The following is a 9,561-nucleotide window of genomic DNA, read 5'->3' as shown; positions in this document are numbered from 1 at the left end:
GACTTTTTCAAAGTCAGGCTTGAAGTTTTTTCAAAAACCTTATTTTTATACACTTTTGTAGACATGTATTATGCTTCGCATGCCAAGCTATTTAAACATTTCTAACAATATTCTTTTTGTTACTGCAGACAGTTGAAAATTGGAATTTTTAAAGGTGCCATTTTGGGTCAAGTGTGTGAAATGTAAAGGTTGCATTCTCCTTGCCCTGATTGAAATGGAAGCTGGGAGTAGTTTCCATGAATTCTTGTGTTCACAAGCCACACACACAGACACACACAGACACACACACACACACACACACACACTGCGCGCGCATGGTTCACCGGATGGCCACCGTACTCAACAAATACACCCTGATCCAAAACCGGTTTTAACCATAAAATCCAGAGCACAGAATTAATCCGGTGTATGGACAATCACTAATGAGCAAGCTTATCAACCATCTACCCAACTCATCAAACAACTAGTCTCTGATCACTCAGGTCATTTTTAAATTATGAAGTAGTGACTGAGCGTCAGAATCACAAGCTGGCTCTACCGAGTGGCTCACATTTCTAAGATTTTGGGTCATACACAGAAAAAGGCATCCCCACCTATTACATTGGGAGGAGCCCACTTACGAAGAGAGATTTACAAATGATAAAGGTAAATGAGCCTCTTTTCTGTCTACCCACCTCTTGAAACCTAAACGTGCAATACCCACGAGGAATTTCTAGAGGCATCAGTATAATTTTAGGGCTTTTAAAAAAGATCATATCTGTGGCATTTGGGGGCCAGATACTTGGCAATTTTTTTTCTTCTTGGCGAAGGGATGTTAAAAATCTTTTAATTGCTTAATCAATATATAACACAGAGTTGATATTGCTCGTATTAGTCCGGCTAAACCAACTGCTGTAACAAACAGGACAGGACCTCAGTGGCCGAACACAGCAGATGTTTGTTCTCGTTCGTGGAAGTCCACGTGGCCGGCCCAGGTGCGGCAGGGGCCCCCGTGCAGTGGCCACGGAAAAGACCATCCAGCAACCCCCGTCTTTCTTCACGGCCGCTATAAACAATGCTTTATAGTTGTTGAGAGCTTTGCTGATACCATCTCAGTTCATCCTCAAGTCTTGGGAATTAGAGATTATTATTATTTACAGATGAGAAAACTAGAGTTCAAAAATATTCGCAGCCTTATGAGAGTTCAGGCAGCTACTAAGAGCTCGAACCAAATGCTGGTTTTCTGACCTCTCCCTTCCTTTGATGTCTCCTGTGCCACACACAGGCTTGCCTTGATTTATGAAGTCCATTGTCCTTTAGAAGTAGTTATCATCAGGCCATCTATGCTGCAGACAAACAGCGTCATGAGAGGTGTAATCTTCTGCATAACTTGAAATGAAATTCACCATAAAATGCCAGTAATCCAAGCAACAGAAATCTTCTCATTTTTAACGATTTACTCACTCACATAATTTCAGGTCTACAAACTTCAACAAAATGTATACACAGACGGAATAAGTACCCCAACTCTCAGAGTGATAGATCTTGACATTGGTTTGTAGATCTTACCCTGTGGGGGACTCTGACAATTTTAATTGTAGCGTGGCTCACATTTTCATAATTCTAGTGACTGAGGTGTGGTTAAACCCTACATTCTTCTCATGGCAAGCCGGAGAACAAGGGATAGATATTTCTAATAGTGGTTCAACATAATTGTCGGGATATATTCGTCCAACTGGACAAAATGGTAAAAACATGAATGAAGAGTGCTTAAAAAAAAATGTTTCCTTCAGAAACACATGGATCCAAACCCTGTAACTGGTCAAACTGCTCAACTATGAGAAATTTCTGAGCAAAACCACTGATGAAGCAGGTTAGATTTGGGGCAGGTAGGTAGGTGAGAGCAGACTTCACTGGGTTAGCTGATGGGTAGAGGGTTGCAGCCGTTGAGTGGACCAGAGCATAAGGGTTTCTGCCCAGACACACCAACAGTTGTAGGAATGGACGGATTCCTGCCGGATGCCGACCACTGTGCTCAGAATGCCAAGTATGTTATCTTAAGTCCACACAACAAATGTGTGAGGTAGTAGTATCGCTACGCCTTTTCTGTTAATCAAAGACACATGGAGAAACAATGGCGGGCGGAGCCTCCTTTGAAGTCAGATCTGGCTGATTCTGAAGTCTGTGTTGGGATGATTGCGATGGACAACACAGCCCTCCACGGGAGAGACAAGCCGCCAGGTCCCTGCCACAGAGTGGCCGTGTGGCCCCACGAGCAGGCACAGTGGTGGCAGGCTGCTGGGTTCTCCTACCGTTTGGCCGGGCTACTTACCTCTTACCCGGTGTGTCCGTTGCCTGTTTGTAAAGGGGGTGATAACGGCACCCGGCTCCCCGCGTAGGTTACAGGGGAGGATGCGCCCTTCCCCCTCCTGGCACACGTGGATGCGCTGGGTGTTACTAGCACTCCCGTCAGCTTCCTGAGGTCATCAGTAGAACATGAGGCACACGTTCAAAGCACCAACACCAACTACCACGTTGGTCCTCAGAAATCTGTGGAAATAAACGTGCACTGTCTACACCACCTACTGACTCACATCTCGGCAGAAGGGAGCGTCCTCAGCCTCCCTCTAAATAAAAATCGACACCGCCACTTGTAAGCATCCTGTTCTTTAGAGAGTTTGTGATAACCAAAGTCAACCCATGACTTCAGAAAGAAAACAGGACACAAAGTCTTCCTCGGGAGGAAGTTAACGTTCAGTTAGCTGAGCAAGTCCTCCAGAGACCCGTGTGTCAGACTCGGTCCAGCCCCGGGACCAGAGGCCAGGAAGACGCCACATTTCCTGACCCAGGAGAGCTGCGGGAAGGAGTTGTAAACAAGCTCGCTTTTTCTGTGAGACTAAAACAGGAGGCAAGGAGGCAGTGTCTGCCTCACACTCGTGGTTGTGGCTAAAGGCGCTCCTCACACTCGCTCAGTGCTGGGACACCCGGCACAGGCCCCTTGTGCATTTGACCCACACAGGAGTGGCTCAGGTAGGAGTGGATGGGGACAATGTTTCCGAACTTGGAAAATTTGGGGTGCAGGTGGGAATCGTGTCCTTGGCATCGTTCCCTCCCCCCAGCCCCAACCTCATAAGGGTTGCTGACTGGCCCTGGGTCATGCAAAGTCACATCCTCTTTGACACGTCTCCATTCTCTGCACCCAGAGGTGAATGAGACTGTGACACAGGACTCGTGCATGAACCGTCTCTGAGCAGGATGCCATCAGTTTATAAAGGTTAAAAATGTGTAGATCTTCATGAAGTATGAGCTATGAAACTGAATGTACCCATGAGCCCCTTAGTATACCAAAATGACTTCACTTGGCTACTTTTTAAATTCCTTCTACAATCTCTAAGGCAATAGGATAAAGAAACACATCATATTTATTTGATTTCTTTTTATAGTACAAAGTTGATTAAAGAGGAACTCCCAATAGGCAAATTTCCCAATTTCCCACTATACATTCAAGAGAAACGTGTTTAAAGCTTTTGAATGATCGTTTATGGTGCGACAGCTAATGTTCGTTCATTTTCACTCGACTAAGGGATGCCCACATGGCTACGGTGTGTCTAGGAGGGTGTTTCCAGAAGACATTTGCATGTCAGTGGGTAGGTGAGTAAAGAGAATGGCCCTCATCAATGTGGGCAGGCACCATCCAATCCTTGGGGGCCTGTGGAAGGGGAGAGTTGTCTCTCTCTTCCTGAGCCACCATGTCCGTCTTCTGCCCTAGGACACCAGAGCTCCTGGTTCTTGGGTCTTTGAACTCCAGGACTACACCATGGTGTCTCTGTCCTCTAGCCCGAGTTCAAGGCCTTTAGCCTCAGGCAGGAAGACGCACCACTGGCTCCTGCGGTTCCCAGGCCTTGGCCTCAGGCTGAATTATACCCCCAGCCTTCCTGGGTCTCCAGCTGCAGATGGTAAGTCAGGTGACTTCCAGCCTCCGTAACCACATGAGCCAGTTCCTATAATAAATCTGTCATAAGTAAATAAACAAATATCCTATGAGTTTTGTTTCTTTAGAAAATTCTGATACGTATGGTTTACAAACTACCCAGACCTAATACCCATCATTTGGTCAGAGTTTCATTATGACCACTGTCACGGGCTCTTTCTTTCATTAAAAGAAAATAGTAGCATTTATGTTTATGATTGCATTGTTATGAAGACTAATGTAATATGGACCAGATTATATTCATTTTTTTTTTTCTTCTGTCAGTCTACTGACTGTCAGTCTACTCTGTGTCTGGCCCTTAAATATTACATAATAAAAATTGACCTCGAAAGTAGTGGCCCTCCAGAATTAAGGTGTTTAGCCATCAAATATCTAAGTTATTCATTAACCACATACAATAAAGTAATACTTTGTTTTCCTGGAGCTTAGTATGGGGAAGGCATTGTTCCAACTACTTTTATATTTGCAAACTCTTTTAATGCTCGGAGCTACTTTATTATGTGGTTACTATCATCATCATCATCATCATGACCATCATTACCACCACCGGCATCACAAGCACCACCACCCCCATCACCACCATCACCACAACCATCATCACCATCACCACCGCCATTCTCCTCTTTATCATCCTCATCATCTTCATTTTATAGAGAAGTTGAGTGACTTTCTCAGGGTCACACACCAGTAAGTGGCACTGAGGGGATTCAAGCACGGGCAATATGATTGCAGAGTTGACATTTTGAACCTCCACACCCGCCATCTCTTACATGCTCGGTACTTATTTGAGGCAGCCAAAGTAGACTTACTATTAAAATCTTCCCACCATAAAAGATATTAATATTTAACAGAAAAGCATGGAATTTAAAAATAAACAAGGAGAATGCTTTCTTTCCCTGTTTCTGATCAGGATATTTTTCACTTTAATGAGAATTTTAAAATACAAGTTTATGCAGATTATTTTGTAGAAAAATTATTTTAACAAATCCGACTTTATGTAAGTTTTCTTTATGAATCTATCCTGTTAGAGTTATGGCAACATAGATATAATTTACCTTGCTTTTTTTCACCTTAATGTTATTTTTATACAGTGTTCCCCTGTGTTAATGCAGTTGCTGTGTTGGTAATCTGAATACTTACATCATATTCAATTATACTGACACGCTACAGTTTCCAGAGCATTCCCCAGGTCCCAGGCATAGAATTCTTTCCAATTTCTCACCATTATAAAAAGAACCCAAGCTTTACATAGTCTGGATAAAATATTTTTAGATGGGTGTGTTCCCGGGTTATATTCCACAAGGTGGGATTTTTAGGTTATGGATAATTTTATAGCTGTCTTCACATAGATCCTTATGAATAAACAATTTTATGGCATATGGAATACACCACAATTTATGGTAACTTCTACAATCTAGTTTTATCAGTTAGGTTGCCTTGAGCTACAGTAACAGAAGACTCTTCAAGATGACCTAACAAGAGTTTTCGAAGGAAAATGGTTTCAGATATCTGTTGCGACCCCATGTTTTCCCACCTCTTCTTATGCATATGGCAGTTTATCCTTTTAAATGGACTCCCATTGGGTCCCAACATGGCTGCTCGAGTTCCAAAGGGAGAAGAAGGTGGGAGGAAGCAGGGCACCTAGTTGCCATGGCAAAGATTAGGTGAAAGGTCAAGGTGCTCAGGTCAGGTGGTAGCAGTAAAGATTCTAGATATATTTTCAGAAATATTTTCAAACTGACGCTGGGAGAATTTTCTGAAGGTTGGATGTGGGCCTTGTGGGAGGGACGTTGAGCATGATTGCAAGATGGACCTAGACCTGCCTGTACCCCCAAGAAAAGATCCTTAGGGTGGAGGAGGAGACAAACGCGGCAGACGTTATCTCTGTATGGATGTGTACATGCTTGTCGAGGTGAATCGACAGGAAAGGCACAGAAATAGATTACAGAGCATTACCAGCCGCCATCTGGGGAAGAAAGCTCGGCATAGGAGGAGGAAACAGCAGATAAGGATGGACTTCTAGTTTTTACACCATGTATTTCGTTCTTATCTTTCACTATAGGCAGTAACTCCTCTCCTACCTCTGTGATACTTTTAAATGCTTGAAACAAGTTCTAAAAATTAAATTTCAGGGTATAGTGGAATAAAAAAATACAAGGCAATTAACGTAACGCTATTGGAGAAATATTTGAAAGAATGTATATGGAGACAGATTTTCTTACAGGGACAAAGATGTCTCTGGAAAGACACAAAAAAATGATAAGAATGGAAGTCTCAGAGCACGCGGGAAGTAAGTGGTGGGGAGCGGGGGAGGGGATGGCCACTTCCTTTCTCTTTGGTACCTTTTGAATTTGCCACCTTGTACATGCATTACCTACCTAAAGTGAGTTACTTAAATGTTAAAATAAAGGATCGAGAGAAACAATGTAGATGCCCAAGTAATAAATTAACGCAAATGAAACAAAAATGTAGCATCCCAAACAGTAAAGTCCCTTGGGTGGTTATCGTTGCTTTAGACTGCTTCTAGGTGAAGTCTAGGTGAAGGGTGAACAGGATAGGTGGTTTGGAGAAAGTTCCCTGGACCCTAAAAGATCCGGCACAGGAGGAATCGATCTGGGTGGCTCAATTTCTAAATTAAAAGAGGAAACAGAGTAATTCTAGAAGCATCCAATTATCCCAAATCAGTAGGTATTGGTTGAACTGTGCCATGGAGCTAGGTGCTTGCTCGCTGAAGAGATTGAACCCTAAGTTATTTTTGTGGAAAATAGAAATACTTAAAATAACAATATTAACCAAGAAAGCCCCACAGTGATCTTTCTAACTCTAGAAACCATTTGAGTCTTTCAGGACGCAGTGCTGAGATAGGATAACAGAGCACAGAGATCGCCATTGCTAGGGGACCTGTTTCTAACTATTGTTCAAATGTTTGTCTCTGCCTCCAGTCACCAGGTTCATTGTTGTTCCTAATTTTTTTTCCTTTTTTAATTATTTATTTCTGAGAGAGAGAGAGACAGCGTGAGCAGGGGAGGGTCAGAGAGAGAGGGAGACACAGAATCCGAAACAGGCTCCAGGCTCTGAGCTGTCAGCACAGAGCTGGACGTGGGGCTCGAACCCACGAACTGCAAGGTCATGACGTGAGCCGAAGTGGAAATAAATAGGGGCTTGGTGAGAACGGACACAAAGCCACCACCACTCTGCAGGACTAACAAAGAAGGCTCAAGCCTAGTGACCAACACTTCATCAGCCTGTGAGGAAAAACAAGCATCCTTTACAACTGAGCGTGTTTTGCGTCAACCGTTGGGCGGAGAGTGTGAAAAAGCCCATCTCGCGATAAGCCGAGGAAAAGGGTTAAGTTGCTGACAACATCTTGGCTTTCGTTCTAGAGAAGGTCAGTGGTTTGTATGACAGGGACACGTTCTGAATGGCAGATAATTTAACAATTGCAAAAAAAAATTAAATTATCTAGTTAGCCAAAGGTCTGGTGCCCAGATGCAGGTCAGCTACCCCAGGGCAGGGAGATGAAAGGCTTTTCCTAGCCATCGGTGGCCGAGTTAGCACATTAGTACTATCTCTCCGTCCCCGCCATGTTCACACACAGGGGTCCCCGGGAAACAAGCACGCAGCCATGTGATTGTCCCCTGCTATGTTAAAAATGCATTTCTATTTTTTCAAGCGTGCTTCGATTAAAGAGGGCACATCTGTTTTAAGTCCTCTTTTATGAAAATTACTGAGCTTCCTCAGTGTGCTTATCTTTTAATTTCGAAATTCTTTGTAGCAATAACTTGAGATAATAACGAACCATATTTCTGGCCCCTTTAAAAAATAAAGGGAGGAGGAGAAAAGAAAGCATGAATGAGCCATTTTAGAGCTTTGAACTCTGTCTCTAATCCTCCCCTTTGGGCCCCGACGGAAAGGGCCCCCTCATTTGCGTTTAGAACGGCTGAGCCCCGCCTTGATCGCAGTGCTGGGCCTGGTGGCCTGCGGAGAGCCAGGCCCAGCTTGAGGCTCCAGGATTATTCATCAAGTCCCCGGCAGGGGGGAGCCGCCTCTCGCTTCCAAGGCGCGCCCCAAGTGTCCCCCTTCCCTTTCTAAGCCTTCGTTTACCGCCTCCGACCCTTTCACAAAGTTTTCCCCTCTCCTTCCCTGCAGAGGGGTTGGCCTGAATGTCCGGGACACTAGACCGCCTTTTAATCTCTAAATCTCCCCCCACCCCACCCCCAGCATTTTTGTTTTGAATAGTGCATAATAGGCAGGGGGTTATTTGCCGTGTGCCTTGTCCACTCTTAAACTGTTGTCCAAGGCTCAGACCCTTCCCAGACGGAGCAGACCTGAGTCAGAGAACCTGAGATGCGCCCTCTGGACTGGTACCCATCCCTTTCTTGCTGCTCTGAGCAGCCAAGTGCCAGGTTCGAGGGCGAGGTGGGATACAGAGCAGCTCCATTTTTCCGGGGATTACGGAAAAGGTGGCGGATCCCCAGGCTTGCGTGCGTCTGGTCCACGGCTGATCCTTCAGCAAGAGGCACCGCTGAATTTTTGGTCTTCCTTCCCGTCCAGTGAGGCTAATGACATTTCCCACCGCGTCTACCATCATCCAAAGGAAGGGATTCCTGAACAGTGAAGATGTTTTTCTGCGAGCTATGCTGACAGGTTAAAGGGGAAACAGGCGGGAACGTGAGCTTCCTGGCTCCTTCTCGTTCCCCACCTAGGAAGCCCGCGTGCTTCCATCCCAGAAAAACCCACTGCCACACTCACGTCTACAACACTGACTTGGACATTTCCTGAATACATAACCAGAGAAGGCAGGAGATGATCACAGAATTCAGAGAAATTCGATGACGTCTGCCTTCTCCCTGGCCCCCACGCAATGGCAAGGTCTTCCTGTCTTGGTGGACAGGGTCAGAAACAGAAGCGAAATCTAGAATTTCCCATCCTGTTAGGTGAGCAGCGCTGATCGTCAGTATCTCTGTGGGTCTGGGAGTCACAGCACATTCTCTGCCTTTGCCTAGGACATCGGGTGTTGAATTTATATATGACTTGAAATGAACTGAACCAAAAATCTGGCTCACCACGCACAGGTTAAATTTATTGCACACCTACTGTATACGAGAAGTATCCAGCTGGGCACTCAGGACAAATGCAAATCAACAGAGGGATGGGTTTTTAAGATTTTAGATCTAGTTGGCGAGAGGAGGTCTATAAAAAGAAAAAGGGCACACTTGATATGTTATTTGATAAATGTCTACATGAGTTGCAGGAATATTATTCAGAAATTAATGAACAATGTTCTTCTTGGTTTTGGGATCATAATAATTAGGAGACATGTAAAGATTCTGCTGTTGTGGAGGCTACACACAAACTTGCATGGAGAGCGAGACAGAAGATAGACGTGCAAACACATGAAAAATTGAATTGCAGATAAGGACACAAGCGAGGAAGGAAACAGCAGGGTGATGAGCTGGGCTGTGGGTGACAGTTAAACCACCTCTGGGAAGGTAACCTTGAAGCCGGCCAAGTGAGGGGATGGGGCCAGCCAGGCGAGGGGCGGGGGCCAGCCAGGTGAGGGGGTGGAGCCGGCAGGTGAGGGCTGGGGC

Source organism: Crocuta crocuta, unplaced genomic scaffold (genome assembly GCF_008692635.1).
Source record: "Crocuta crocuta isolate KB4526 unplaced genomic scaffold, BGI_CrCroc_1.0 scaffold862, whole genome shotgun sequence".
NCBI lineage: Eukaryota > Metazoa > Chordata > Mammalia > Carnivora > Hyaenidae > Crocuta > Crocuta crocuta.
This window is presented reverse-complemented; position numbering follows the sequence as displayed.